The sequence below is a fragment of the Numida meleagris genome, chromosome 3 (assembly GCF_002078875.1).
Source record: "Numida meleagris isolate 19003 breed g44 Domestic line chromosome 3, NumMel1.0, whole genome shotgun sequence".
Taxonomy (NCBI): Eukaryota; Metazoa; Chordata; class Aves; order Galliformes; family Numididae; genus Numida; species Numida meleagris.
This window is the reverse complement of record NC_034411.1, coordinates 52,897,550-52,908,367: the sequence shown is the minus strand read 5'-3', so window position 1 is coordinate 52,908,367 and position 10,818 is coordinate 52,897,550. Positions and strand designations below refer to the sequence as shown.

Here is a 10,818-nt window from a genome sequence, read left to right as displayed (position 1 = left end):
TAGATGTAGATGTAGATGTAGATGTAGATGTAGATGTAGATGTAGATGTAGATGTAGATATAGATATAGATGTAGATGTAGATGTAGATATAGATACAGATATAGATAGATACACACAAGGGCTGCCCTGAAAGTAATGTCTCCTATTTCATCATGTTAGCCTGTTATGTCAGAAGTGGATGCTGGTGGTATGGCAGTAGAAGTTGAACCTTCCCACCAATATCCCGTTGCATTTTCTTGCCATGTGACAGATGACAGCAGAGGGGCAGTCTGACAAAATGGTGTCTGACATGGAAGTGCATATGAAGCAAAGGTGTGCCATTGAATTCCTCCATGTGGAAAAAAATTCATCCATTGACACTGATTGATGCTTGCTAAATGTTGATGGAGACCAAACAGTGAAAGTAGCACAGTGAGGTGATGGGTGGTGCATTTTAGTAGAGGTGACAGCAAGTCACCTCCACTGCTGCAGATTTTAATGAGTACAGCATGCAGGCTCTCGTTCAAAGCTGGTGAAAATGCATGGCTAATGGTTGTGACTATACTGAAAAAACAGTGTTTTGTGTCTTAGAATATGCTGTATCAAATAGTGTTATTGTGCTCTTTGTATCTGTTGTAGTTTCCATGGAAATAAATAGGAAGTGTTACTTTCAGAGTGACCAATATATATTTAGCCAAGTTGTCAGTTTACACACTGAGATAGAAGGAGTAGTGTAATTTGTGTGTTATCAGTTGTACTTGTGGACAGATGCTTAAATGCAGAAAAAAATAAAAGTAACATGTATTAGATGATCCACTCAAAAATCATGGTTTTCTAAAATTGTACTACAGTCATCCTCAGATATTTGTGCCATATACTGATCAAAAATTTATCCAAATTAGCAAAATAACAATGTACTAAAAACAGTCTCCCTCAATACTTCCCCAAAAGCAGACAACACGCTTTGATTTCTGAAGTCATAGATTTATTACTAACTGAGAAGAAACCTTGCCTCTGGCATTGAAATAATATCATTCTGGCAAGATACAAGGAAAGAGAAAATTGTGGAGTTTTCCATTTAAGTCTTTTCTCTAGCATGGATAATTTGTTTTAAAAATTTGCAGAATCAAAATAACAATATATTGTAGCTGGGCTGGGGAAATTCAGTTTCTATTCCATGTTCAGACATGGAAGACTTGTATATACTTATCATAGAACCTGGATTGCATTCACCAGTTAGAGAATTTCACTGCACTATTTAGAGAGCTCTTGTGCTGACTGCCAGAGCATTCACAAAAATCTCATTTAAACAATTTAGTAAGAGTCAGAAATGGATAAGAAAATCCTAGCTTTTTTGCTCCATTGCTGTTTAGTTTTTGATGTCACCTGCCAGACTGACACATTTATTCAAAATCCAGTGGGGCTCATGAATTCCTTATTCTCTAACTAACTCACTTGTAAAGTTAAATAAAACTTTTTATGTAGCATACTGATACATAACATTAAGAAAAAAGTAAAAAGAAACCCTTTGTATAGTGTTTTTTCTTCTGTATTATGTCAGTGTTTGAAAAAATTAACTCAGCTATCACCTCTGGTATTTATTTGAAAAGTAGAAAACTCAAACTGCAGGGCATAGGATATTTCAGGATTTTTCTCCTGTGTTCTCTTGCAGCTGTTCAACTTTGGACATGTAAATATTCAGTTCAGTAAATTCAATTCTGCCAGTTTCCCCCAGGGTAGAAGTTCTAACCATGAGTACTCCTTGGACCACAGCGTTTCATACACACTGTTTCCAGTAAGTTTGACATTTGGAAATATATTTCTTCCTTGTTTTATTGCAAGTAAGAAAAAAAAATCAACTATATATGCAATTTCTGAATGTGGTTTACAGTGTGATCCCTTACTTGATTTTCAAGTACAGTCCTTAACCACACTACATGCTTTTACCTGCAGATGGGTGTCATAAGTGGGGACTTGCCTCTCACCAGCTGTCATCTATAGTAACATATGGCTGTGCGTACTCCTGAGGGATGCTTGGTATATCTGAATCATCATACACCACTCCTTTCTCACCTCTGACTCTTAATTACAACTCCATTTACATGAATATCCAGAACTGCATGGTTCAAACAAGATGATCAAAAGGGAAGTCTAATTCTTGTCACAAAAGAAGGTATCTCTCAAATCACAGGGATGAAAATCTGAAATTGAGAAGCTGTTCCCTAAGAAGTTTCTTCTACACCAAGCATTTTTCTCTTCTGCAGTGTCTCTACAGTATACAAATTATTCTTTGAATTATTTTGAAGCACATATGAAGAAGATATTCAGCCTCATATCTTTTCTTACAGTATAACTGATGAGCTACTGCTAAAATTAAATATCTTTCTGGCTTTTTGTCCTTAGAAGGCCTTAATTTTAATTAAGACAGAAAACATAAGCAAAAGCCCACTTATTGCACTTGTTAGGGTCAAAAGAGTCTTGAAACAACTTTTCTACAATAGTATGTTGAATAGGACTGAACGATTTTAGTGATACAATATGCATGATTCACATTTTAAACTATTCAAACATTTAAAAACTACCTCACAGAATCAACATGATAATCTATTCATGTTTATCAATGAAAGATGTTTGATTATAAGCATTCTGGACTTTGAAGTGTCTACAAATACTACATTCCATTCTAATTTGTGCTTGCTGCCTTCATCTGCAATCAACTTCAGATTTGGAGCACATTTTGGGAAATACAAAATACCCAGAGACCTGAGAAGTGGACCCACCTGAACTTAATGGTGTCCCCAAATGCAAGGGACTGCACCTGAATCAGGGCAATCCCCAAAATGAGTACAGACTGGAGAAGAATTTGTTGAGAACTGTACTGTGGAGAGGGACCTAGGGGTCCTGGTGGATGTAAAGCTGGACATGAGCCAGCAGCATGTGCTTGCAGCCCAGAAGGTCAAATGTACCTCAGACTGCAACAAAGGAGGGGTGGCCAGCAGGGCTAGGGAGGTGATTGCCCCCCTCTGTTCTGCCCTCTCAAGGCTCCATCTGGAGTATCAAGGGCTGAGGTCTCCAGCACAAGAGATGTGGAACTGCTGGAGTGTGTCCAGAGGAGGGCCTTGAGAAATATCAGTGGTCTGGAGCACCGCTCTTACAAAGAGGTTGAAACTGGATGATCTTTAAGGTCCCTTCCAAGCCATTATGCGATTCTACTTCATGCTATGATTCAGAACTAGACATTGGGGTGGAGGGAATAGGTTTTATGTTTGATTTTATATCGGTCTTTCAGATTCTTGGAAACAGTTTTTGTGTCTCCCTCAGCTTTTCTTCAGATTGCGCTGCTCCCATTCTTCTGTCCTCTTCAGCTGGATGCAGTATACTTGTTGGGATACCACTGTTACTACATAAATTAAAGAATTTTCATACATCTTGCAGGCTTTATTCTTTCTTTGTCTCTGTAATAAAACATACAAAGTTTTGTTAGAAGAGCCTGTTTATTGACTTCACTTTTATGATCAGAGTTTAGTATGTATCTCGTTTTATCTTTAAACCACCTTTAGTGCATTTTTCCATCTCAGAGTTGTCCCTTATTTTCTGTTCTTGTTTGTTTGTTTGTTTGTTTTCATTTACTTGGGTCATTTTTTTGGAAGACCACTTCGGTTTCTGGTTTTGTTTTTTTTTATTTGCTTTTTTGTTGTTGCTTTGAAGTCATTATTCTTCTTTGCTAAGATAACCTGTATCTTACTTAATTCCTTTGTACTGACTTAATATTAAGAATGATATTGTTTCTTCTAGAATACAGACTACTTATGGAATAAGCGTACAGCAAAATTTAGGCTGTATCTCTACTGAATTGCATTCAACATACCTTTACATTTAGTTGATGAAAATAACTTCTCTCTGCATAGTTCATCAGTGACATTTTTACCCTCTATTCAAAATTAGGCCATAGTAAGTGCAAGATGCAGAATATAGTTGCTTCTTCCCATATCAACCATTACATTTAATAAGCAGAAGAAACTTTCATTGGGTGATGCAGTACCATTCTAAACTTCCTTAAAAAACTGAAAGTTATAAAACTGTATTTGTACTCCACTTCACCTGTGCCAATAAACTGTTTTGAGACGAGTTTGTGTCTGAATGTGTCTCAGGGTAGTTCCTTCTTCTAGCATTTCTTGGTACAGTAAACCTCCATTTCCACTGAAATTACTTTAGATTTGTGCCATGATCTTTAATGATCCATTTCTTTCCTTGCCTGGTGTTTGAAATATGAAGTTCTCCTGCTGCTTCAAAGGAAGACTATAAAATGAGGCATACAAGTCATTTGCTGTGATGTGTGGGAGAGAAGAATACCAACTATCTAGCTTTTTAGAAGAAAGGAAAGAGGAAAGGAAATGGGAAAAGAAACGTAAGGAGAAAGGAAAGGGAAGGGGCAAGGAAAATCCCTGAGCTATTGTCCTCTCACCACTGGATTTACCAGCACAGAGGATTTCTCACACTATCTTCTGAGCAATTTCTGGAACAGATATTTTGCAATGAGGTTGATATTTCTACAAACTTATTTCCTTATGCATATTTACCTCCCACATTTATATAAGATTACTATTATATTTTAGCTAAAGAAAGATTATGATGTTCAACCTTCTTTAAAGTCTTTCCAGCTGTAGTTCCTCCTTCAGTAAATAAAACTTAGCGAACTGAATAAAATCCCATTATTCTTTGTCAAGATGCCGTAGTAAATTGAGTCACAGTGATTTTCTAGACTCAAAACACCTGTTACTTTTCTCCTCGGCAGTCTAGGAAATGCCTGTAATCTGAAAGAATCCACTCTTGAAGTAGGCAGTGTTAAAATTCTGTTGTCTTCTGTCAAATATTTATCAATGCATAAAAAGAAAATTTAAACTGTTTATAAAGCTTATTATGTGCACTGTTTATGAAACCTTTGTCTAACATATATGTGCTATGATGCTTTTCGGTTCAATGGCTTGAACAGTGTTTTATTTGAAGCGTTTCTCTTTAATTAAAACTTCAGTCTCTGTAGAGCAGCACAGGCCTGTTATCTTAGATGTATCTACTTTTTCTCAAAGTGTGTAATATATATCCACATTTGATTATTTAGTACCTGTGACAAGCTATCTATATAACAGTATGTTCTTCGAAGCAATTTGCTAACTGCTGGCTTTACACTCTTTACCTTGTTTTCCCAAATAATTGTCTTTAAAACAATACTTTATAGTAACTGACTTGTGCTCCAGCAACATGGATGCTATTTGACTCAAATATTTGTGAAGTTGAAAGGCATGTTTCTGCACTGTAAACACAAAGAGTCTACTTCTTTATTCAAGAAAAAAAAAATTGTGACAAAAATGCTAAAGACAAAAAAATGTCAAAGCACGTATTTCCAGGTATATCAGTTTTGAATTCATGTTCCCATTCTAATCCCAATTGTTTCTTTCTGCTATCTTAAATTTCTCAAGTTTTGTCTCTGTCCACACAGAAACTATATTAGAAATGCTGTGAAGAAACAGTTTCATGTTTTTTCTATCAAGAACGAGGATGCACGATCACTATTTAAATCACGTTACTAACTAGTTCTTTCACTTTATTGGCACTGATCTAGCTGATGTGAAAAAAATGGACATGGAAGAATAATGACACATAGGTAATGTGTTATTAGACTAAAACTGCTTATCAGTTTGCCTAGTTTGGGAGATACGCTGTTCTAAGCAAGGTCTACTTCTACACTATTTGGAAATGTCTAAAAGAACTAAAATTACTGAGCTGAATTGTCAAAAACATCAGCAACCATAACATAGTTTACAAAATTTGCACAGACTTTAGGTATACTTCATTTATTTCATTTACATATTTTATATGTTGTACATTAGAAGAGAATAAGTTTCAGACCTCTGGTAGTACCATGATAGTGATTTTTCAGAAGGTTAATAGATGTCATAACTCAAACAGGTCTTTGGGGATATAAACAGGCTTAATTCTAAGTGAGAAAGGGAAAGTGAGAAAGATGTTGAATACATAAAGGATAAAAATAAATACAGCAAATGAAGTTTCCTCTTAAACACTTCTTGTTATGTACTTTCTTTCAATCTTCAGTTCCTTTTCATCCTGAAATTGTAGAGATACATAATATAAACAAATACAAAAAAAAACTTTAATGTTTTCATTCAAATAAACATAAAAAGAAATTTTTTAATTGATTCCTTTATTCAAAGCCATTTTTCTCAACCTTGATGCTAGCTAAAAGAGAAAAAAAAAAGTTAGGAATCAGTAAAAACCACTTATTATCAATACGTGTGCCATCTGTCTGTACATTCTTTTCCTTCCCTTCTGAGTACTGTAATAAAGCAAAACACACAAAGAATGCAAATGTTAAATTTTGTAATGGTATGTATTAAACATGCAGTGCAGAAAATGAACACTGAACACACAGTCGTGGGTGAAAGTGCATCCCAGTACTCTTAATTTTCACATAAATAGGATCACATATGAACTGCACATTACCCATCACAAACTTGTTTAACTATCCAAAAACAACACTGAAGTTAATCTGTTTATCTTAAGTTGTACAGTGGGCTTCTTTCCTCTTACTCCTTTAATTTTAATTATTATTTTAAAAGAAATATGATATCTGCTACTTACTGCATTGGGAATCAACTTTACACTTATCATTTGTGAATGCAAGGCAAAATAGATATTTCTGGATATTTCTAGGCTCTATCACTTCCCTTGGAGCCCATTTCAATGCTTGATCACCCTCTCCATGAGTAAATTCTTCCTAATATCCAATTTAAAGCTCACCTGGTTTAACTTGAGACATTTTCCTCATGTTCTGTTACTTGTCACATGAGAAAAGGTACCAGTACCCTCCTGGCTGCCATCTCCTTTCTGATATTAGTAGAGGTCTCCCTTAAGCTTCCTTTTCTCCAAACCAAATGATTTCAGTTCCCTCCATTGCTCCTCATAAGTCTTAGTTTCTAGTCTCTTAACCAGTTTTGGTGGTCTTCTCTGCATACTCTTACGCAATTCAAAATCTTTCTTACAGTGAGAGTCCCAAAACTGATCACAGTACTTGAGGTGCGGTCTCACCATTGCCACGTACAAGGGGACAATCACTTCCCTAGAGCTGCTGACCACACTATTTCAGATGCAGGCCAACCTGCCATTGGCCTTCTTCACCACCTGGACACACTGCTGGCTTATATTCATCTAGCTGTTGAGCAGCACCCTGTGGTCTTTTTCTGCCAGGCAACCTTCCAGCCCCACTTCCCCAAGCATGTATCACTCCATTGGGCTGCTATAACCCAAGTGCAGGACTTGACTCAGCCTTGTTGAATGTCATTTGATTGAACTCACATGAGGCTCATTGTTCTAGCCTATACAGATCTCTCTGCAAAACCTTCCTACACTCAAGCAGATCAACAGTCTAGCCTTCATCTACAAAATTACTGAAGGTGCACTCCGTCCACTCCTTCTGATCATTAATAAAAATGTTAAAAATATTGGTCCCAAAACTGAGCCCTGGGGATTGCCGCAGATGACTAGTTGCCAACTGAATTGAACTCCATTTGCTAGGACGCCTTGAACCTAGCTCTCCGTCAGTTATTCATCCAGCAAACTGCTCATATCAAGATGATAACCTTTCCTGTACCAGCATCACACTTACAGACTTGTAATTCCATGGATCCTCCGTCATAACCTTCTTATAGACCAGGGTCACATTTATCAGCCTCCAGTCATCTGGGACCTCTCTGGTTAGTCAGAACTGCCGGTAAATATTGATAATATAAGAATTACAGAGATATCCTTTCCAGTTACATATCACAGAACTTTTTGAGCATGTTATGTTGAGAAAATTAAAAATACAGTGTGACTGGTCTACTTTGTATTCTCTCATGACGTGAGAGAATGTGAGAACAATATTTTTAAAGGATAAACAGTGAAACACGAGGGAATTTTGCTCCTGGTATTTGCAGGTATAGGTATTTGCCTGTAAATCTAATAATAAGCAGCGGAGTAATAAAGAGCAAAAAGTAGTAGTCGATTTCCATTTTACTTTAAAATGTTTTCATAGTTTGTAAACCCACGAAAAGCAAATTACCTTAGTAATAAGACTTTTAATGATGACTGGGATTATAGTGATTTTTTACTGCTTCGTCTGCAAAAGTACCAATTTTTCAAAAATTTCAAAGTTTGAAAATTTGAAAATAGAAGCTTGCCTTTTCTAGGATCATATATACTATGGTTTCGTAGTTATTCTGAATTGTAGCTATACAAATACAAAGCAGCTGAAATCCTCCATTTGATAGTTGGTCATAATCAACTACATTCCTAACCAAATATGATATTTTAGCACAGCAAGATACCAACGATACCATTTTGGGGAAATGATTGAAAAAAAAATTCAGAAAGCCAACAGTAGTTCTTTTATTAGCCCAAGTACTTTATAATTTGGCACAGAAATTTTAAAATGGAGATAAGTTTGTAATTCTTTTTTGTTTCATCTGTAGTTCATTAACTTTTCTCTTTCTCATAATGAGGAATCTACTTGCCTGCAGCTTTTGGAATTTTCTATCCACTTGGTTCCATACCATATGTAATTTAAAGTTGTCTTATAACCTCAGTTATTTGACAGAGTGTAATATTTCAGACGCTCTCTTACAAGCTTCTTTGTTTGCTCTTCTTATAGATATATGAGTTTGTTCCTTTTGTGTGTGACCTTATGTATATGATTATTTTAAAATTTAAAAGCAAAGTGATTATACTGTTTTGTCTGTCAGAGCATATGTTTATTCCATATTTCAGAAGAAATTCTGTGTTCTGGGTGATATTATCTCTAGCTATAGTGACAGTAACATCAGTTCTGTAGGACAAAGACACACAACAGCTTGTCAGTTGTCTCAGTTCTGGTGTCCCTTGGGAGTATTTTGGATCATATTGACATTTATTTCAGGAGCTCATTCTGATCATCTTTAACAGGGTCACATATAACTCAGTTACTCAACCACCTCTCTCCTGTTTCAATTGGATTCTCTTGCAGCTTAAGTTCTCTGGTTAAATGCTTTGACTCTTTCCTTTTTTTAATACTCTATCTTCTTTGCTTTCTTGTATCATACTGATTTTGTAAATATTTCTGACAAAACTGAGCTGTTTTCCATTCTCCTATATTTCCCTCTAATTATACTTTTGTACTAAACAAATTGGAAATGTACAAATAATGGATGGAAACTAGCTACATAAGCCCACTGTGCTGAAAGATATAGTACTGCAAGGATCTTTATTATTATATGGTAATTGGATTCTAACATTCAAAATAAATGTTAGGCATCAAAGGGACGTTATTTAACACAGTGAATAATTATAATTTTCATTTATTTCTGCATGGACATTGGAGAACAGATAGTGTTGCTCATACATTTTAGGTTTTTTTGCATTGCTCTATGGGGACTGTTGCATGAAAACAAATGAACAAGCAAGTGAATGAATTGTAAAACCACACAATAATGCTCAAAACTTGTTAATGAGCTAATGAACGTGGAAGCAAAAACAAGGATAGCCGTTACTTTCACTCAGTAAATATCAGGGCTTTAGATTCTATCTACCTTCAAAATCTCTATCTTGCTAGAAAAATATTGCTAGCCTTTGCAGTATTCTTGTAAAATATCTTTGGAATATATTGTTCCTATTTGGTAAAGCACATGATTTTTTTTATTATTATTATTTTTTTTTGCAGAAGTACAGATTACATTTGAATAAGCTTAATCTTGCCCATGTTTACCAGTGTTTCTCCAAACTGTGATCTCAAAATTGCAAAGTTCATAGAAAATAATCATAGAATAGTTTGAATTGGATGAGACTTTGAAAGAACATTTAATTCCAGCTCCTCCTGTTGTGGGCAGGGGCATTTTCCATGAGATGAAGTTGATCAAAGACCCATCCAACCTGACCTTGAGCACTCCTGATAATGGGGCAACTTTCCTCAGCATCTCACCACTCTCATAATAAAGAGTTTCTTCCATTCTGATCTGAATTTCATCACTTCTGCTCATGTGTGACAGAAGTGGTCTCAATGTAGTGGGAGTGTAGAAAGAGAGGAGGCAGTAAATGAACCACATCTAGCTCTGCAGAATCAAGTTTCAGTATTCTGGAAAAAAAATATATTTTTGTTATGCTATTTATGGATTAAGAACTATTTATTATTTGTCATCAAAGCTAGATTTTAACTATACACACTTTCATTTCTTTGTAAGCTCAACCAAGAATTACATGGCTTGTAGCAATAATAGTCTTCCAGAATTAGTACATCAGAAAAAAAAAAAAAAAAGGAAAATAATCTGAAATAGCTTGCATTCTATTGTGTATAATAATAATTTCAGATATTGCTTATGAAATAACCTTCAGTATAACCTCCAACAGAGCAGCTGTGTATTTGCAGCAAGTCTTCAGCTAAAAGAATTTTTAGATTACATGTTTGCTTATCTTATCTGATCAACTGCAAGTTGCATCCTTGATTACCTAAAGAATATTTGTAATGCATTCACTCTGAGGAAGTGTTAGTGTTTTCAAGAGCTGAAGTTACATTTTCTCTTCTCTTAGCATTCCGTATTATGGAACAGAAACAATACAAAGGACATTATATCGAGCTGTCAAATTACGCCTTGAGTGAAGGGAATACAACAATTTGACAAAAATCTTTATTATTACTTTTCTCCTGTCCTTTTTTTTTTGATCCTTTTAACTTCAGATTTTATCAGCTTCTAATAATAGTGAAAGCCTTACACCATGTCATCTTCTGATTATATAAGGCCATATAGTCCATTGCA

General features: G+C 35.4%; 1 long non-coding RNA gene across 2 annotated transcripts in view; it reads right to left on the bottom strand.

The window, feature by feature from the left end:
- The window catches only part of LOC110396196, a 32,498-nt gene continuing 22,672 nt past the window's right edge, over nt 993-10,818 (bottom strand). For both annotated transcript variants that reach the window (XR_002436830.1, XR_002436831.1), the window contains exons 2-5: nt 7,662-7,760; nt 6,035-6,103; nt 4,082-4,279; nt 993-3,435 (exon numbers count right to left, since the gene is read on the bottom strand). This is a non-coding gene — a long non-coding RNA (uncharacterized LOC110396196). The remainder of the gene's footprint in view (nt 3,436-4,081; nt 4,280-6,034; nt 6,104-7,661; nt 7,761-10,818) is intronic.